Source organism: Pongo pygmaeus, chromosome 5, assembly GCF_028885625.2.
Source record: "Pongo pygmaeus isolate AG05252 chromosome 5, NHGRI_mPonPyg2-v2.0_pri, whole genome shotgun sequence".
Classification (NCBI taxonomy): domain Eukaryota; kingdom Metazoa; phylum Chordata; class Mammalia; order Primates; family Hominidae; genus Pongo; species Pongo pygmaeus.
Genome location: NC_072378.2, coordinates 3225886 through 3246388, shown reverse-complemented (window position 1 = coordinate 3246388; position 20503 = coordinate 3225886). Strand labels below are relative to the sequence as shown.

Genomic DNA, 20503 nt, shown 5'->3' with positions numbered 1-20503 from the left:
AAACCACAGCCACCACCCAAATTCTAACCTAAATCTATTAGAATCCTAAAAGGATAAAGTGGGAAAGACTGTCAGAGATGGTTCTCTGAGGTCTTACTTGGACAGATCTAGCACTGAAACTGCCTCCAGTTTTGGGTTTGGCCTGTCCTCAGGGCTGGCTGTGCTGGGTGACATTGTGCTGTGATTCCAGCAGCAACTTGTCAGCTCCTTGCTCCGCTTCAGGGCTTCGGCCCAGCTAAGCCATCCCTCTCTTCTGCCCCCAGATTCATCTTCTCAAATCCTCACTTTCATTATAGTCACTTTCTTTCTCACTGGCTACCAATTACTTTCACACTTTTTTTACTTAAGGGTCATCATAGTTTCAGCCCGCCCAGTTTCTCCAAAGCACGCGCTTTATTCCAGCCAACCTTCCTTTGGCTCCTCAACTTGCCGCCCTCATTGCTGGCTCCAGCACTTCACTCATGTTGTTACTGTCATATTGATTGCTTGTTTTCCCTTCTGACTCTCCAGGATTTACCTTCAGGATCCATCCTCCATGTGTTTCTTTCTGCCTATCATCACAGGCCTCCCAGTCCCCAGTGGTTATTCTCATCCACCCAGCTGGCGTCCAACCGCTCACCATGTGCATGGTGCCAGGGAGGGAACCCAAAGATTCACCAGGCTTGAGCCTGGACACACAGCTGAGAGCCCAGCATGGGCATTCAGACTTGCACACAGATCATTCTGATGCTGGAGAGGATGTCATAAATGCTATTTAAAAAAAGAAAAAGATGTAGGTAAAGTTGGGCCTGTGTTTATGCTAGTGCAGACCTCTTTCTATGTCCAGAGAGAGGTAGTATGATATAATGGTTAAGAAGTGAGGTTTTGAAACCAGAGGATGTGTTGCTGATAACTAGCCTTGTGACCTTGGGAAGATACTTAAGCTTTTTGTGCTCAGCTTCCTCATCTGTAAAGATGGAGATAACAAAAGTACCTGCCTCCCAAGGTTGCCATGAGGATTGCTGGAGTTAACGTCAAAGTGCTTAGGACAGTGCCTGGCACGTAGTAGGCACCAGATAAGTGTCCACTGTTCACTGTTACTGCCATCATCATCATCATCTCCATTGCTGCCTCCTTTACTGGACTGTAAGTTTCTGAAGGGCAGCGATCACCGTGTCACTGTCCCCTGAGCGTGTAATTGGTGCCTGGTCAACACTGAATGGAACAATAGATGACCTGCTGTTGCTGCTGCTTCCTCCTCTTCTTCCTCCTCCTCCTCTTCCTTTTCTTCTTTCTTTCTTCTTCTTCTTTCTTTTCCTTCTTCTTCTTCTCTTTTTCTTCCCAGCTTCTTCTTTTGATTTAGGGTGGGTATAGTCAGAGCCCTCCACCTCTCCCCCAAGCCTTCCTATGCCTCACAAAACACTACTCCAGAAGAACAGTATTCTAAAATGAATTGGCTGAGGATGGCTGTGTCAGGGGTCCCCAAGACCACCCCCAGGTTGGCTGAATAACTGGGAACCACAGCACTCAGCATGTAGTTGTACGTGTGGCTATGATTTATTACAGCAAAAGGACACAGAGCAAAATCAGCAAAGGGGAAAAGCAGATGGGGCAAAGTCCAGAGGAAACCAGACACAAGCTTCTAAGAGTCCTCTCCCAGCGGAGTCACACAGGATGTGCTGACTTCCCCCACATGGGATTGTGACAACACATGTCCAGGGTTGTCTACCAGGGAATTGTGCTAGAGACTTAGTGCCCAGGGGGTTTTGTGGGACTGGTCACACAGGCACAGGCTGCCTGTTGCATGCCAAAATCCCAGACTCCCAGAAGGAAAGCATGTACTTGGCACAATCCACATTGTTTGTGAGACATCTTAGGGAAGATCAGTTAGGGGACAGTGTTAACCCTTCTGGAATCCAGCTTCCCAGATGCCAGCCAAGAGCCAGCCTCGCAGGCAGGCCTTCCTAAGGAGAGCAGCCTCAGAACTAATGGGTTAATTCTTTCCTGCATGATAACATAGGCTGAAGGCACGGACTGGGCAAGCTTTTGGCTAATTGGAGTTTTACGGAAGAATCCTGACTCTCACTTAGCATATTTTAAGTATTTCATAAATGTTTGGTGATGAAATATAATGAAGAGAAAGAGATTGGAGATCGACATTGTGAAATAAAAACAAGTCAGAATTTGGAAGAGAATGTTGGCCTAGATTGTCCTAGGACTTGCGCACCTTGAGGCTCCATATCTAACGCCCAGGCTGTGCTCCGGCTCCCTGGGATGCTCGTGGTCTCACCTGCTGCTCACAGCTGAGCTGGGAGGCTGCAGTCCGTGCTGAGGGCCCTGTGTGTGAGACACAGGGGGAGCCATGGTTTCCTCAGGCCACGCCACCAGTACACGACAGAGCTCCAGGCTGGTGTCTGGCCCCTGACTCCACAGCCCACATGTGTTCCTTCCGCACAAGACAGTAAAGCTCAAGTGTAAGAAAGATGTCCCTGGGCTTCTCCTCATGCCCTGCTCTGTCCATGTTACATGCTGTCAGCGTCCATGCCCATCCCCCCTTCCCAGCACAGCCAGCAGGAGGAGCCTGCAGGCTTAGACCTTGGTGTGTCTTGCCACTTTTATTCCACATTTTCAAATCCCTGTTATCTGTTACTGCATTCATACCCTACTTTGAAACACTAGAGGGACAAGATTTACTGGCCTGGTGGTGTTTACCCTGCTTCAGACTTCCTTGCCCTTCCCTTGCATATTCAGAGTCCCAAGTGGTCCAGCCTCCTCACAGGAGTCTGTGCCCTCAAGGCAGAGCTCAGATCCTGGACTAGGTTGCCCAGGTTCACGGCCTCAGCACAGATGCTTCTAGCTGTTTAAGCATGGGCTAGGAACTGTTCCTCAGTTTCCTCATCTGTAAATTAGGGATGATGAGAGCACCTACCTCCTGGGATGGTTGTGGGATTAAAGAAGATACCATATTGTATTGATTCTGAGATGCATCCTCCAAAACACACATACTCTTGAGCATTTGTGAATCAGGATCTTACGATCGATGCTGTGTCAGAGGTTAACTCGCAGCTTTTTCTTTCTTGGTGGTACATTCAATAATGGTGCATCTTAAAATCGATGGCATCTTAGGTTAGATGAAATACTGTAAAAAGTAGGTAGCACTTAACACAGTGCCTGGCAGGAAATAAATGTTCAGGAGGGTTAGTTGTTATTGCTGTATCAATGTGGTTATCATCATCAAGGAAGGAGATTAGCTAACATTCACTTAGTGTTTTCTGTGTTTCAGTATCTAATTCTTAGAACCCACAAGACAAAGATTTTTATCCCCATTTTACAGATGAGAAAACTGAGGTTCAGGAAGTTCAGGCAATTCCCCTCCAACCATAGAGCTTGTAAGGGGCAGGCGTGAGGTTCCATCCAGGAGTCTAAGCCCCCGCCCACTGGCCAAAGCCAGCTGCCTGTTTTCATAGCTGCCTGCAAGCTATGAATGGTTTTTACATTTTTAAACAGTTGAGAAAAAAAATTAAAAGTTCAATGTTTTGTGACACATGAAAATTTAGGAAATTTCCATTTCAGTGTCCACAAATAAAGTTTTATTAGAACACAGCCCTGGCAACCCTTCACTTACATTGTCTATGGTGACTTTTGCTCTCTAGCAGCAGACGCCATGTGGCCTGCAACACCTAAAATATTTGCCATTTGGCTTTTTTTCTGGAAAAGTTTGCAGATTTCTAGTCTAGCCCTTGGCACTCTGACTTGTGCCCATGTGAGGAAAGCAACGTCTTATTTATCTTCTTATCTTCCACACTTCGTAGGCACTCAATAATTATTTGCTAAAATGACTTTCCATAATCACTCTAAGTCTGAAAAGTAAATCTCAAGTCATAAAAGTTACCATGGTGCCAGATAAACATCAAAATAACATGCTCGTCAGCTCGAGGAGAGTGAGGGGCAGAGGCTCTCCAAGACTCTTTTTCAAGTTAAGTTCATTTTCGTGTTGTGGTATCTCTTGGAGATTAAGTAAAATAAAGTGATTCTAAAGAACAAGGCCACGTTGCTGGGAGCAGCTGAATGGTAAATAAATCTCAGGAAATTGTTTTCAGGAAATTGAACACTTAATAGTCCCTGCTGCAGGTCTGCAGAGAAGTGAGTCGTGATATCCTGGCTTTGAAAGTCCTATTGGTTTTAAGAGATCAATCAAGTTATTGAAGCCAAACCACAATTGACATTTTCTCTGCATTAAATGTTTGCAAGGGAAGCAGGTGTAGGCACACTGAAGGTCATCGTGAGGACTTGCTCAACTTGGAGTTTGAGCTGGCCTTGGGCACACAGGCCTGAGTCAGGTGAGAGGCACTGAGGGGAGCCAGGAGCTCCCACCACTGCATGCTGAAGGGGCTGGGCACAAGCTGCCCCACAGGCCACCTGGCCGCCGCCTCAAGGGCTGTGTTTGTATCTGTGGTTGCAAGGTTGCAGCACACCTGGAGGCTTTGTCTCCAGTGTGAGTGAGCCTTGCTTTTGACACCTGTGTAGAGAAAGCTTCGTACAAAGTGAGAGCCAGGCGTGGGCCACCTGCCGTTGGAAGGCACATGCACCCCTGCTGCCCCAGTGAGCCTCGCAGTTCCTCGAAGACCCACCGTCAAGGCTCTCCGAAGCTTGTTTTAAGCATTTTAGTTGCACTGTTAAATAATTTCCCTTTCAGTCATTTCCCACAGAAGCATAATTCTTAAAAGGATTTTTGCCTTCCTACACATGGCTAACCTCTTTTTGTTTTTTGAAAGAAAATCCAAGGAAAAAATAAATTTAGGGAAAAAAAATTCCCAACCAGGAATTTTGTAATGGAAATGTATATTCCAAAAAGTGAAATTCAGCAAAGTCCATTGTAGCTGATTTTCTGATAGTCATCCTGATAAAATTAGATCTATTTTCTTATTATTTGCCTCTTCCTCCAAAAAGAGAAGTGTGATGCTCAACAAATCTTAATTGTGGTTACAGCATACTGAGTTTTTGTTTATTATTTTTTCTCTTGAACGTGGAGATATACCTACATGTAAGGGAAGTTTTCACAAGAAAAAATAGTCATGCTTGAGATTCATTGAAAACCATTTCTAAAACTGAAGCCATGTTTACATATGCATGTGCACACACATTCTAAGCATGAAGCATTTCAACAGTTTTTGGGTTAAAATGCTTGTATGGACTAGTCCAGGGTCCCTATAAATGAGAACCTAAACACATGTTTATTGCATTACTTTTTTTTTTTTTTTTTGAGATGGAGTCTCACTCTGTCATCCAGGCTGGAGTGCAGTGGCACAATCTTGGCTCACTGCAACCTCCACCTCCCAGGTACAAGCCATTCTCCTGCCTCACCCTCCTAAGTAGCTGGGATTACAGGTGTGTGCCACCACGCCCAGCTAATTTTTGTATTTTTAGTGGAGATGGGGTTTCACCATGTTGGCCAGGCTGGTCTTGAACTCTTCACCTCAGGTGATCCACCTGCCTTGGCCTCCCAAAGTGCTGGTATTACAGGTGTGAGCCACCGTGCCCTGCCTATTCCATTACTTCTAATCAGTTATCCATGGACTTTTAGAAAACATTTGTGGATGTGGATACTACCTTGAAGGGTTGGAGAAAAATTATAAGGAGGCGATGGTGACCTTTAGAATGCTAAAGCTGTGGTCCTTTTTGTGCCACCATTTTTTTTTAACCCTTTAGATTTAACTGGGCGAGCAGGGGACAAGAATTCACATGGTTTTTACCAGTTCCCTTCTGCCCAGGAATGTCACCACAACTTTAGACGAAATGCTTGAAGAAGACTAGAGGAATTATCAGCTAGGCTAAATTATTCATGAGAATATTAAGAAGGGAAAAAGTATTTTCATAAAAAAAAAGTAAACCTCACACTGTAGTGACAGTCAGAATTAGGTTAAAAACAGAGTCATCTCTGGGAAAGACCATTGAATTTTAATTAGCTCATCACTCTGAGCAATTCTGGTGTGTCGGCAGGTTCTTCCTTGCCCTATAGTCATTTTTATAGGTTTAAGCAAAAATAGGAACTGGTGCACAGCCTAAACAAGCTGCATAACGAACCCACCTTCCTGGCATCTCACGTCTTGGAAAGAGGACGCTGCTGCCTGGCCTGATCGGACTTCCTCTCCTGTTTGGCATCTCTACTAATCTTGGCTGTCTTTCCTCACTCATACTGTTCTTGCCCACCCCCATCCCTTTCACAGCTAGTGATTCCCCATTCCATTGGATTTTTTATTTTTGTGCATAACTTATTGCATTGGAGGGTTTGTTTTAATTTCCCTGAAATCTTACAAATTAAATTGCCCATCCTTAACTTTTTCAGCTTTTCATCCCTCTGACCCACTTTATGTTGAAATGTGGCCAACTTGACAGAAGCGAAAGCTCCTTCTAAGGCAGTACCTCTGAATCTTATGAATATTTTTGGGTCAGAGACCTCCTTCCAGAATTTGATGGCAGCTACGGGTCCTTCCCCTGGAAAAGCACATATCTCTTACACACACATGCACACATGCATAGAGTTTCACATAAAGTTACAGAGGCCTCCCGTATCCCTGAACACATTCATGGATCCCAGGTTGAAAATTACATGGCCAAGGAGCAGCTCGGGTTGAGCATGGGGTGCAAGGGCCTCGCGGGGAAGCCTGGCCTGCATCCTTGCCAGCACCAGGACCATGTGGAAGAGCAGGATGTGAGGGGCTGGAGAGGGGAACGTATCCTCAAGATGCAGATGCCATCAAGCCCTTTGTCATGTAGGACCAAGGATTCAAATAAACCTTCTGTTTCCAGAAAGCAGCATTTGTCCAAAAGGGTGGGAAGTGAGTGGTTGTGACTTCCCAGCCCAAGGCCACCCTCCTTTGCTCTCTGCCTTCAGTCACCTTGACCTTGCTCAAGTCCAGTGATGGGTGCTGGGCCTCTCGGTGTGCTGGTGAAGATGCAGAGAGATGGACATTTCTGAATGAGGCTGAGACAGCAGAGAGGACTCAGTATTCAGGAAAATGAGACTTAACCCAGTGAGAAAAGCACAGATTGCAGTGTCGGGGTTTTTCCCTGTACTAAGCAGAAGGAAATGTTATTACTGATTTGAGTCCCAGTCAGGGTCACTGGGTGCATTGATGGAGTCTGGTTCCTCTTTTATTTCATGTGACTAGTCTTTAAGTGCTAACAAATAGGAGTTCTTCCACACAGAAGCCACTGGAAAACCTCACCTAGAATTCACTGTAAGCCCTTCTACCGCCACTATGAGTGTGACTTTGGGCAACCTAACTTACGTCCCTCAGGGTCCTCATCTGTGCGATGAGAACATGAGTGTTTTCCTCTCCGGACCGTAAAGTCATAGAGTAAGCTGCCTGGCCCCTTCTATGCACTCTCTGAGACCCAGATGCACCTCAGTCCTGACCAGGCTGCCGAGGAATGACCAGGCTGCCAAGGTACTGCAGAAGCCTGTTCCTAAGGCAATGGGAGAACAACCCTGTAGGTGCTGTCACAGCCAGCTTGCTAATGCCCAAGATGATGGCATATTGGAATAGACATTTCCCATTACACAGTAAAACACAAGCAAAAAGACAGAGACGTTTTCAATGACGGCCAAAGAAAGATAGGCTTTGAATACCCAACTAACTGAACCAGACTGACCCTTTATCCTGCCTCAAAAATTTGATTTCTGGACTGTTTTGGAAATGCACTTTGACCTTCTCCAGGCCATGAGACTGATGCTCTCGCCACTAATGCAGTTATAACCGCAGGGAAGCAGAAAGCTCCAGGGAAAAGAGCATTTCCTTTAAAATGCAGGCACGCTTCCCTCTAAAGGTTTACTAGCACATGTTTGGTGGAGACAGAAGGCATCTCGTCAGGAGTTCGTGGGGTGCTTGCAATGATTGATTGCCATGTTTGCACATAAGTAAGTTCTTGTTCATCTGCTCACTGCCTAAGACCTGGTGTTAATCCCCACTGCCCTTCCTTCTGGAGGAAAATGATTTCTGCCAAGGGAGTTGAGTAACACTGACACATATCAACTAAGTTTTCATTTTGAGTGGAGGATGGGGTGGGAGACAGAGGCCACTTGCTTGAACTAGGTCTTACCCACCATTGCTAGGATCCTGCCTGTCCAAAGTTCATAGTGACTTCTGCTGGGGATGAGGTCGGGAGGTGAATTATTAAGCTCTGTGCTTTAAGTCGCTCTCTGAGGCTGATATTTCGGACTGATGTTTAGCTTATGAGAGTGGTCTGTGAAGTTTTGTGAACTTCAGCAATTACATAGATCGCATAGAAGTATTGTCCACATGAGATAGCTTGAATAGCAATAACTCAGGAAAAGTTAGTTTGCATACTACTGGTGGTAATAATACTAATAAAGGAAGAAGTGATTTGTTGAGTCAAGAAACTGTGCTAGGGACTAAGCATGTATTAACCCATCTCCCCACAACACTGCGAGTTAAATAATTAACACCATTTAACAGAGGAGAATACCATGGCTCACAAGGTGGACCAAGACTACACAGCCCTAACGTAGTGACATCATACCTCATACCCTTCTTTTTCTTTCTTTCTTTTTTGAGACAGAGTCTTGCTCTGTCACCCAGGCTGGAGTGCAGTGGTGTGATCTCGGCTCACTGCAACTTCCACCTCCCGGGTTCAAGTGATTCTCCTGCCTCAGCCTCCCTAGTAGCTGGGACTACAGGTGCATGCCACCATGCCCAGCTAAATTTTTTTGTATTTTTAGTAGAGACAGGGTTTCACCGTGTTAGCCAGGGTGGTCTCGATCTCCCGACCTGTAATCCGCCCGCCTTGGCCTCCCAAAGTGCTGGGATTACAGGCATGAGCCACTGCGCCGAGCCATACCCTTCTCTTTCTGATGCTGACACCCATGGACCTTCCACCATGTCTTCTGCTGTTGCATGATGCCATGCACACTCCGATGCAGCATCATTACTGTGACAAATTAAAGGAGCCAGAGAGAAATTAAGTGAATAACAGATAAGAAACTAACAAGTCTTTGGTTAGCAAAGTATGTCGGCCAGAAGATAAAGTTTTCTGCTTTCCTTTTTCCTTCTGCTGCTGATGTTTCCAGTAGTCTTAAGGTTAAGGATGCATGCATTAAGGACATGATGACTTTTTTTTAATGTTTTAAAATTTTTAGGAGAAAAGACTGAACATATGTTTCAGCCCTTGTCTATAGGAACAACAGAAAAAAATATTTTTTAGTAGGATTGTCCTGGAAAATTCAAGAGGATCATTTCCAGAGTTATAGGTCTAATTTGTTTTCTTTAGTGTTAGCTCTTTGCCAGAAACACTATTAAATAGAGAATGTACTATGCAAGGGCATCAGGTCTGCCCACTGCTGCATCTCCAGCACCTAAATGGTAGCACTCATTCAGTCAGGCTCGGCAAGACCAGTGCCTGCCTGAACCGCATCTACAAGCCAGTATTTTAGGAAATTCTGTTCTGTGTCAGAGCAGCTCCACTGTAGTCTACTCCTGTGTTTTCCCAAATTAAACAAAGAACAGAGGTCATGTCCGTCTGGAGATGTTTTTTGTTTGTTTGTTTGTTTGAGACAGGATCTTGCTCTGTCGCCCAGGCTGGAGTGCAGTGGCATGATCTCAGCTCACTGCAACCTCCACCTCCCGGGTTCAAGTGATTCTCCTGTCTCATCCTCCCTAGTAGCTGGGACTACAGGTGCGTGCCACCACGCCCAGCTATATTTTTTTGTATTTTTAGTAGAGACGGGGTTTCACCATGTTGACCAGATTGATTTCCAACTCCGGACCTCAGGTAATCTGCCTGCCTTGGCCTCCCAGAGTGTTGGGATTACAGGTGTGAGCCACTGCACCCAGCCATAGGACAGTTTATTGGTTAATAAACTATACAGCAGACACCTGTGCCTCATTCCCTCGGCCCTTTAATGTCCCCTTGGCTCCCTGGGGCTCAGATCATTCCAGGGACCTCTGTACTTTTTTGCCATCCCCCTACCCGCTCTCCATGGCACTGCCAGAGTGAGCTTTCCAAACCCAAACCTATGCATCACTCTTCAGCTTCATGTCCACTCAGCTGCTCTGACTGTCCCCAGGCCAGATTCCAAGTCTTAACCTGCACATCCTGGATGGTGGACAACAGTAGCTCATCTCCCACCACTCTCCATGCTGTGCTTCTCCTGTCAGGTGCCTCCTGCTCCTGTGTGGCTGCCTCAGCTGGGAGCGAACTGCTCCCTCCAGCTGTGCCCTGCACTCCTGAGACCTCTCGCTGACCCTGGAAACACAGCAATAGGATCACTTCCCAGTGCCCTCCCTCACCTCTGTGTTGAATTTAGATGCCTCCTATGTGACCTCATCACATGGTGTGAGCAGGGCACCTGGGCCAGGTGTGACCTCATCGCATGATGCGAGCAGGGCACCTGGGCCAGGTGTGACCTCATCGCATGGTGTGAGCAGGGCACCTGGGCCAGGTGTGACCTCATCGCATGGTGTGAGCAGGGCACCTGGGCCAGGTGTGACCTCATCGCATGGTGTGAGCAGGGCACCTGGGCCAGGTGTGACCTCATCGCATGGTGTGACCAGGGAGCCTGCACTTGGTGTGACCTCACTTTTTTTTAAAGAAGGGAATGAATTTTTTTTTTAAGGAGGGAACAAATATAAAAAAATCTTTGTCCTAGAGTCAGAAAACCAAGGTTCAGGTCCTACAGTTGAGGCCTTCTTAGCTCTGTAACTTTGAGTAATTTACTGTAGAGAGCTGATGTTGGTTCCTTGAAGTATAACATGGGAATTGTGCCTATTAAATCTTACCTAGTTGCCATGAAAATCAAATGCACTTACATGCATGGAGAGGTTTTAGAAGCTATGAAACCCTGTACAAGTGTTTAGTGGCACCATAAGGACAGTTAGTGTTCATTTCCAAGCAGTACAATATTGCATATTTGTGTGCAGATAATGAGCTTTCTATTACTTTTGACTCATCCCAAAGAGGTTCATGAGAGTGCCCCAGGAGAGAGGGAAGGCAAAAGCTCTATTGGGTAAGATGCACAAATGTCAGACCATGCCAGAGCCTTCTGTTGTGTGGGCTCACGGGCCAGGCCAGATAAAGTCAGTACCGTTTGGGGCCCACCCAACTACACCCGAATGTCCTTCATGCCTTTGCCATGCCCAGAGGCAACTCATGCCTGTGAGGATCAGCCAGTCCCTGGCTCTGCCCCATGTCCTGTCTCCTTTTGGAATGTAGAGCTAGTGCCCAAGAGAGTACCACGACGGGGGCAGGGGCACTGGAGTAACCATGTAGTAGATGGCTGAGCAGAGGCCAACGGGGTAGCTCCCACCACTGCCCCAGAAAAGTACCCCTTTTCCTCTCCAGAACGTGGCAGTGGTTGAAGCCAGGAAGGACCAGGCTGGAACGCTGTGCTTTTTCCTTTTTGGGGTGGCACTGTCTTCTGGAGAATCGCAAGCAGGCACCTTAGTGCTGAAGGTGCCACGTCCTAGTTTGGGCGTGACTGCCAGGTGCCCACACTGGGCCCAGGGCCAGCTGCAGGCAGCCGCCTGTCACATCAGGGTGAAGGGCAGGCCACGGGCGGGGACAAAGCCATGACTCATATTCCTGCTCGTTCCTTTGCATCCCCTCCCCTTCTCCCTCACAGCCTCTCCTCAGCCTGTGTCCTGGGGTGTCACAGTCCCCCGAGGAAGAAGCCTGAGCCCTGTTTTAGGTCCTGTTCTGGCGGTGTCCTGGCCCCTGGGACAGAGCCCTACAGACAATTGCTGACCATTCAATCCTGCTGTGACACATGGCTGTGCTGCCCGGAGCTCCCCCACGCTGCTGCGCCTGGTGAGGACAGGCCAGCCAGGGTGCTGCCCGGAGCTCCCCCACGCTGCTGCGCCTGGTGAGGACAGGCCAGCCAGGGCTGCAGGAAAAGAAAACTGACTTTGGTGGAGGGGACACCCAACTGCTTTTGTATTTTGTGTTAATTTAAAATGGCAAAGACATAAGTCACAAAAAACATGCCCCTGCTTGAGCGTGCTATGCCTCATGTCCCAGCTGAGCGGAGAGCCCGTTTCTGATGCTCATCAGAAGTTGCAGGCAGTGAGCTGCGGGATGTCCCAGGGTGCAACGAAGGGTCCTGGGTAGATGTTCTCAGGCTGGGACATCACCTGCTATAGGCACAGGGGCCGGGCTGCCTGGGCTGGCTGTGGTGGGCACGGACCCAGCCAGGGCAGCCAGTGTCTGAGGAAGTAGGGTTAGCAGGACGCTCACGCGGGAGGGTATGATGTGCCCACCGAGTGCTGAGCGGATCAAGTGGGAATGCAGATCAAAACTCCCTTCCTCGGGCTCTGAGCAGTCCGGAGTTGAAAGGCTGTTAATTGGCCAAGCCTATTTAATATTTCATTCACGCACACATGGAAACAAAGAGGCGGTCATGGCAAAAGCTGGCACAGGACATTCCCCTGTCCCCACCACCCCATTCCCCTTGCCCTTAAAATCCTTATTCGATGGTCCTTAATGTCTGCATTTCATTCATGCTTCCTCTCCTGGATCCTGGAGGTCTGCCTGCTTCTGGGACCTGCAGCCTTTCTCCATGGGGAGAGCTGGGCTCCGGTTCTCCCATCCTTGCTCTGTGTAGTGGAGAGACGAAGAGGCCAGATTTGTAGATGACATCTTGGGGGTTCTGCCTGGCCCCAGAGTTCCATTCCTTTGTTACATTGCTAAGGAGATGGGATGGGGGGCTTTGCTGTGCTCATTAATCTCAACCCCATGGAGCCCAAGGCCATGGAGAGATCTCAGAAAGGTCATGGCCTTTGCCTGGTTAACAACTGTTTGGTTCAGGAAACAGTATCCTTGGTGGGTGTTTCGATCCCTGAGTAAAATGCATGCTAATTTTTTTTTTTTTTTTTTTTTTGAGATGGAATCTCGCTCCGTCACCCAGCCTGGAGTGCAGTGGCGTGATCTCGGCTCACTGCAACTTCTGCCTCCCAGGTTCAAGCGATTCTCCAGCCTCAGCCTCCCGAGTAGCTGGGATTACAAGCACATGCTGCCACACCCAGCTAATTTTTTGTATTTTAGTAGAGATGGGGTTTCACCATGTTGCCCAGGCTGGTCTCAAACTCCTGAGCTCAGGCAATCCACCCGCCTCGGCCTCTCAAAATGCTAGGATTACAGGCATGAGCCACCACACCCGGCCGCTAATTTTTTTGAAAGTTTGCTTAAAAAAAAGAACAACAACTTTATTTTTCCCTGGAGGACCTCACAGAGCCTTTAATTTGCTGACAAGCACATGAATCTGAAGGGAAGGTGTATAGAATGATCTGATAGGTTTCCTCCATGTTTCTACAGCCCTTGTGTGCACTCTGGTATGACCATCAGCACGTGGCAGTGTGGTGTTGGACTTGGAGTGTTTTCCATGCCTGATTGTAAATCCCTCGGGGTAGGGACTGTGTCTTCATCTCCCTAGGTCTTAGCGTGAGAACCGGCACGTGTTTCCTTCTTTACAGGTGTCCCAGGTGTGGATGCCTTTGCGATCTGTTGAGATGGCCTCATGTTTCTTCTTGCCCCAACAATGTGATTCAGCAAAAAGACAACTGGGTAACAGATGCATGGAGCAGTATTTCTTGGATCCCATGGGGCTTGCTGTGTTGAGACTGGGCTTTCGAGTCTGAATTCAAATGAGAGTGAGGTATTGCTGATGCAGAGAGACTAATGGGCCCAGCCCCTTGTCCTCTGTAAAGCTGGGAACAGAAGCTAAGCCTGGAGACTCGAACCCCAGAGTTTTAGAAATAGAACTGATAGGCAGGTTGCCGTTCTCCTGGGACCCCAGCCTTTGTGGCCTTTCCCAGCAGCTGAACTTTGGACCCCTCTCTCTGTGACATCCTGCTCCTAACCTGGCCACGTGATGCTGCTTGAGGCAGCCACAGCCTGAGCCAGGACAGATCTCAAGAGAGGAGGACAGGCTGTGGGATGAATTGTCATGGCCACAGATGGAAGGGACCCAATTCCTTTAAAAAAAAAAAGAGTGACGTAGGAGTCTTTAAGCTTCTCTAAAGGGCAGGGCTTGGGGGTCCCTGCGTCCCTCTTATTGAAGCATGTTTCCCTCTCTCTCTTTTTTTTTCAGTAGAAAGACAGTCAAGGGGGGGTGTTCTGCTACAGGCTCCTCTGGGGGAGAAAGCCTGATCTAAGTCACAGCTGGCTGGGGTCTTAAGCCCTTAAGCAATTTAACTTGGGGTCAGGCATAAAATGGGGGTGGTAGAAATAGAAAATATCCAAACAACAGGAATATAAAATGTGGGACACTTTCTGTGGCCTGGACGTCCCTGCTGCCTTGAGCTCCCCGCAGCTGCTGATGTTCGCTAGCGCCTCTCGTCACCCCAGTACCACGCTCTGACCTTCTGTTCCTGCTGCACCCGTTCCCCACCCCAGCATCTTTGCCTGAGGGAAGCCTTCGTCCAATCCTGTTCCCACCCTGGATGACCACGCCACCTGTGGGCCTGCCTGGCCGAACGCAGGTCTCCATCAGAGGGGTGCGTCTGCATGGGGGTGCCTGCACATCTATTGTGTCGACATCACTGAGGACCCCTTGGGGGCTCAGGCCAGCTTGTGGGCCTCTTTGTCTCCTAAATAACTGGGACAGTATCTGGGGCTTAGATGAGCAGTCAGCATAGCAATAAGTGACCAGAAATACAGAGATGTGTGGACTAAGACTGTCGAGGTTGACTCGGATGTGTGCAAAGGCCCCGAAGTGACCTCCCTCCACTGTTGAGCCGTTGCCTGAAACCCGACTATGAGAATGCAGTTCTGTATTTTAAGACACATGAGACAAATGCCCCCAAGAATGGCAATGCAGTGAGCTATGTGACTCACCCTGCCTCCTGGTGATTGAGCTTATCTGATCCTTCTGAGTTTAAGGATCCTTGGGTGGACGGGTGGGCGGGGCACAGCTGAGGCCAGAGCTCTCAAAGGTCAATACTACGGACTTGCCTTTTTTGTTGTTGTTTTATTTGGAGGGGGGTGTTTGTTTTCTCATGGTAAAATAAACATAGCATAAAAATTACCATTTTAACTACTTTTAATTGTACCATTCAGTGGCATTAAGTAATTCGCATTTTTACGCAGCCATCACTACCCTTCATCTCTAGAGGTCTTTTCATCTTCCCGAACAAACTCTGTCCCCAATAAACACTCACTCCCCATTCCCATCCCCTAGTCCCAAGCAGCCACCCTTCTACTTTCTGTTTCTATGAATTTGACTACCTAAGAACCTATTTAAGTGGATCATGCAATATTTATCCTTTTGTGACTGGCTTACTTCACTTAGCATAATGTCTTCAGGATTCCTTCAGAACAAGGACCTCTAAGGACAAAAATAAGTGAAAATTAGAAAAAAAGAAAAAATGCTTCCTTCATACTATAGCATGTGTCGGATATGGCCTCCCTTTTTAAGGCTGAGTTATATTTCATCCTCTGGATGGATCACATTTTCTTATCCATTCATCTGTTGATGGACACCTGCATTGCTCCCACCTTTTGGCTGTTGTGAATATGCTGCTGTGAACATAGGTGTGCAATTATCATTTCAGGTCCTTGCTTTCACTTTTATACCCAAAAGTGGCATTGCTGGGTCAGATGGTAATCCTCTGTTTAATTCTATGAAGAACAGGGGTATTGTTTTCTCCAGTTGGCTGCACCGTTGTACATTCCCACCAGTGGTGCACCAGGGTTCCAGTTTCCCTACATTCTTGTCAGCACTTGTTATTTCCTGTTTGTTTGACAGCAGCCACCATCCTGATGGATGTGAAGGGGTACCGCATTGTCGCTATGATGTACATTTCCCCGATGACAGTGATGTTGAGCATCTTTCCATGTGCTTCTTGGCCATCTGTATGTCCTCTTCAGTTTTTGTTTTGTTTTAAACTTGCGCTCAGATGGATAGTTATATGTGTGACCTAAGAAGAACCACTCAGTGATGAAGAATAAATGTGGCAACACCAGCTAGCATAGCTTAGCAGTATCTGTTATCTGCCTGAGGGCGGTGAATTCCCAGTGAGATGCTCATTCTAGTACTGTCCTAGAATGAAATGAGTCTCAGCTGGCATGTTCCTCGCTCTCCTTCTCGGTGCCCATCTTTTTCTTAGTTGAAATGATCTGTGATTCTGGATGCAGCCCGTGTTGTTCTGGGATGTCTCAGTGTTGCACTAAATTAATAAAGGAGCTTTCATTTTTGCAGTTATGTATTTTGAACTCCCTATTCTCTCTTCATCCTGAATGACTGAGACTTGATTAGACATCGGCACAGCGCACCTGACATGGCGCTGACGTGGAAATGCAATGGGTGGCAGCTCCGGGCGCAGACACCACCCAGGATGCTGTGCCCGAGGACAGCCAGGGCTTCCCTTTGAAATGGCAAAGGTTCCCACCATCCCTCCAGCCCACAATGGCAGATCCCTTCTCACTTCTTCCTCACTGGAGCTGTGGCTCCTTCCAGTGTTTTCCTTGGGTTGATGAAACAGAAACTCTCCTGGGGCCTTTTTTATTTTATTTTTTAATTTTATTTGTGGTAAGAACATTTAACATGAGACCTAACCTCTTAACAGATTTTTTAAGTGTACAGCACAGTATTGTGAACTATAGGCACAATGTGTGTAGCAGAGTTCCAGAGATTATTCATCTCGCCTGACTGAAAGTTGATGCTAGTTGACTAGCAACTCCCCACGTCTCCCTCCCTCTACCCCCTGGCAACCATCAGCCCACTCTTTGATTTTCTGAATTTGCCTATTTTTACATGCCTCATGTAAGGAGAATCATGTAGTTTTTGTCTTTCTGTGACTGGCTTATTTCACTTAACATAATTCCTCCAAGTTCATCCGCGTGTCGTATGTGTTAGAATTTCATTCGTTTTTAAGCGGAATCATATTCCATTGTATTTATCACTGTGTTTCGTGTGTCCATTCACCCATCAGTGGACCCCTGCATTGTTTCCATATCTTGGCTGTTGTGGATAACGCCGCAGTAAACGTGGGAACGCTCACCTCAAGTGCTCTGAGATCCTAATTTCAATTCTTTTGGATAAGTACCCGGAAGTAGAATCACTGGATCATATGGCAGTTCTAGTTTTAGTTTTCTGAGGAACTGCCATACTGTTTTCCATAATGGCTGCACCATTTTTGCATCCCTACCAACAGTGTTTAAAGGTTCCAATTTCTCTCCATCCTGGTGACTTTGATACTGAGAACCTAACCTGCCTAGCCTCTTCCGCACTGGCCGCCTTTGCAAGAGCTGGTTGCCTCTCTGAAAACTCTCCTCCCAGGCCTCTTCCCTTCCCCTCACCCACATGGCAGGACAGTCCTACTTACTTTTCCCTTAAGAGAAAATTCAAATGCTGCCTCTTTGGTGAAGTCTTCCCCAGGCCTCATCCCTTTCTTTGCATTCCTGCAGCACAGGACCCCATCTGTGTCTTACAGGCATGTGTCTCTTCCATCAGACTGTGAGCCCCTTGAGGCCGGTGGTGTGGCTTCATCTTGGCATCTCCCCTGGCATGGTGCTACCTCATCCTCCTTGCTGAATAAGTGAATGAAATGCATTCATTATACACAGCCTCCCTTCTGTTTTCCATTATTTGTCATTATTCAGTATGTTCTGTGAACCAGGAGCTGGGCATGGCTTGTTGAATAAGAACACAGTCCCTAAACTAAGGAGCTTTTAGGTTGGTAACCAAAAAGGGAAATTCTAAATTTTTTATGACAAGTTTTTAGATATCTTTTTGATATTTAGAATGAAGTAAACATAGTAGATGTAGTCCAATTTTGGAAATCATTTAAGACCTGAGCTTAATTAAGCAGGTAGAAAGCCAGGAAGAACACACCTACTTTGTATTTGTAGTCCTTTCCTCATGCTAACTGATAAGGGGATTAATCCTTACACTATTGCTGAGCCACACCCCCATTTAAAAATAAAAATTAGGAAAGCTGTCTGGATAATTATTAGCAAAGACTTTACAGAGGCTGGGATAAGTCCTCCAGCCGGTTGTTTGCACTGGGAGTTTTACAGTGTACTTGACCTTTGCTTAAGGTAAGGGAGTTTGTTTGGCAAAAACAATGATAAATATTTCCATGGCATTGGAATCCTGCTGGATTTCTGAGACTCTGGGAATGCAGATGTGGGCACTGGAGTAAATGTGAGCATTTCATTACAGTGCCTGCCTTGTTTTGGGGTTTTTTTTTTTTTTTTTTTTTGGCTCTCTTTTGGTTTTCTCTTCCAGGCTGTATTGCTAGGTTTACTGCTTTAAAATTGTCTTTATGGTTCAGGCTGCTGCAGCCTTTAGAACAAACCACAACAGTTGGGATCTAGAAGCCTGCGCCTCTCCTAGAGGTACCACCTGCATCACTGTGTCCGTGACCACCTTTGAAGGGGCCATTTCCCATCTTGGAAATGGGGATACTACTTGGTATTCTTATTTATAGGATTTGGTGAGGGCATATGAGGTAACACATCCACAGATGCTCTGAAGGGCTTGAGCGGGATCGTGCACCTTATTACAGGTGGTTGTTGATATCTTGGGCAAGTTTCAAGACCTGGAGGTTCAAGCCAGCCCATCTCACTGCTGAGCCAATAAGGAGGAAGACAACATGGTTACAACAAAGCTTCAGGCTTAGGAAGAAATATTTCACGTGGATGGTGTCCTGGCCAGCGGGTTTGGTTCTAAAATAAACACTACTGTCTCTGGGGCTGAAGATTTGCCCAGGACAATGGAGAAGCTAGCGGGAGGGTAGTGCGGGGCGGCTAAGTTTAGGGTCAGCTTTATTGTCACAGGCAAATGAGGAAGTGAGAGGCTGCCAAAATCACTCCTCTGAGGCTTCCCCTGCCCCTTGGATGAGGCTGCTGCCATCTCTGAGATGGGGGTGTGGCCTTTTACCCTTGTAGGCACCAAGGGTGGATCTAAGACACTGTTTTACCATCCAATCCTGTCCGCTGTTCCATGGCCCACCATTTCCTTTTGAATGTTTCCAGGAGCCAGAAGTCCAGATCCCAAGGGCTGGCACGTGGAAGGAGGGCCCTCCCGAGAGAGCACGCATGCTTCGGCTTCTTTCGTGATTAACTATGAGATGTTTCTTATGTCACGTGTATCTGCTACCGGGACTCAGAAACAAGCCTCGTTAATAAGTCCCACCCTCCCGCCCCCTGCCTCGTCCCTCTCCCCTGTCCACAAGTCTCCCCACCCCCTGTTTGCTCTTTTTCATCCTCATGAGTTTCCTTAGGCTTTCCCACATTAGAACACTGTGTTGTACGGTTTTGCCTTTTAAGAAAAACTTTCTATTGATGCTGTCGTACTGTGTTTGTTTTTCTGAACTTCCTTCTTTTTTTATACCTCAGCGTTATATCCAGTGGCTTCTCCGTGTCGCTGCGGAGACAGAGAATGAGTGAGAGCGACACTGGCTTTGAGAGCTGGGGTTTGTGCAGGGCTCAGTGAGACCTTGGGCTCCCCTGGCCCAGGACTTAGGAAATAGCAAATGGGAATAGTAGATGAGCCAGAAATTGAGAGTAAATTTGGGAAGGCACAGAAAGGATTGACCAGGCATCAAGTGGCCTAGCTCTGGAGCCTGGGAGTGGGGCTGATACAGGGAGCGGGGCGGGAGGGCCCAGACCTAGCCCAGACCTAGCCCAGACTCATGAGAACGATAACCTTGTTATGACATTGGCCTTACAGAATAACTTCCCTCTGCCCAGCAACGTCCTGTTCTCTTATACACATGGTAAGAGGGAAAATATCTATCTATAAATACATTTATATTTCTGAGAGATTATCATGGAGATTGTTTTTCTCGACCCAGGGAGGGTTGCTGTGTTGCATAGAACAGGGTGTGAAGAACCCATGAGCAGCATGCTTGTCTTCCTCCTGTCTTTTAAGTTCAAAGGCTTCTCGCTGTACCTAATAAGTCAATGTCTTTACTCTGATATTATTTCTGATTTCCAGATTGAAGATGAGAAAACTGATAGTTATCAAGGCCTCTCTATTCATCCTATTTTATTTGAAGAGCTACTGGATAGTATTTGGTAGGAGACTTTTTTTTTTTTTTTAGCTGGGGAGGGTGGTGGCCACAAAGAGAGGGAGCTGTTTCCAAGCAGATAGAGGGTAGGAGCCCAAAGATAAGGATTTGAATATTGCCATGTGGAGAGGCGCTGGTTTTTTCGTTTGTGTTTTTATAAACTCGGTAGTAGGAATATCTTTTATTGTTTTTCCTGTTGCCTGTTTAAAGGAAAGAGTATAGCACAAATTGTCCAAATGCCTTGTGCTTTTAGGGGCAGAGGTGATACTGTCGCCCTCTGGCCCTCAGGTCCTACTTTGTCTGTTCTGCATGTTGTCTACCCATGAACTAATGAGGCTGCCTGCTTAATTGACATGGAAAGACAAGTGTCAATTGAAGAAGATGATGTTGAATTATGAGATTCAGCAACCCATTACGTGGCCACTTGGCCCAGCATAGTACCTTCCCCATTTGTTAGACATTCACTATTTGATTGATTAGTAAGAAATTAGAGA

The 20503-nt window shown here is 47.0% G+C and overlaps 1 protein-coding gene across 7 annotated transcripts in view; it reads left to right on the top strand.

Annotated features, from left to right (window-relative positions):
• SLC22A23 (solute carrier family 22 member 23) overlaps nt 1-20503 on the top strand; it is a 187993-nt gene that overhangs the window by 81934 nt on the left and 85556 nt on the right. The gene's annotated exons all lie outside the window — the stretch shown is intronic.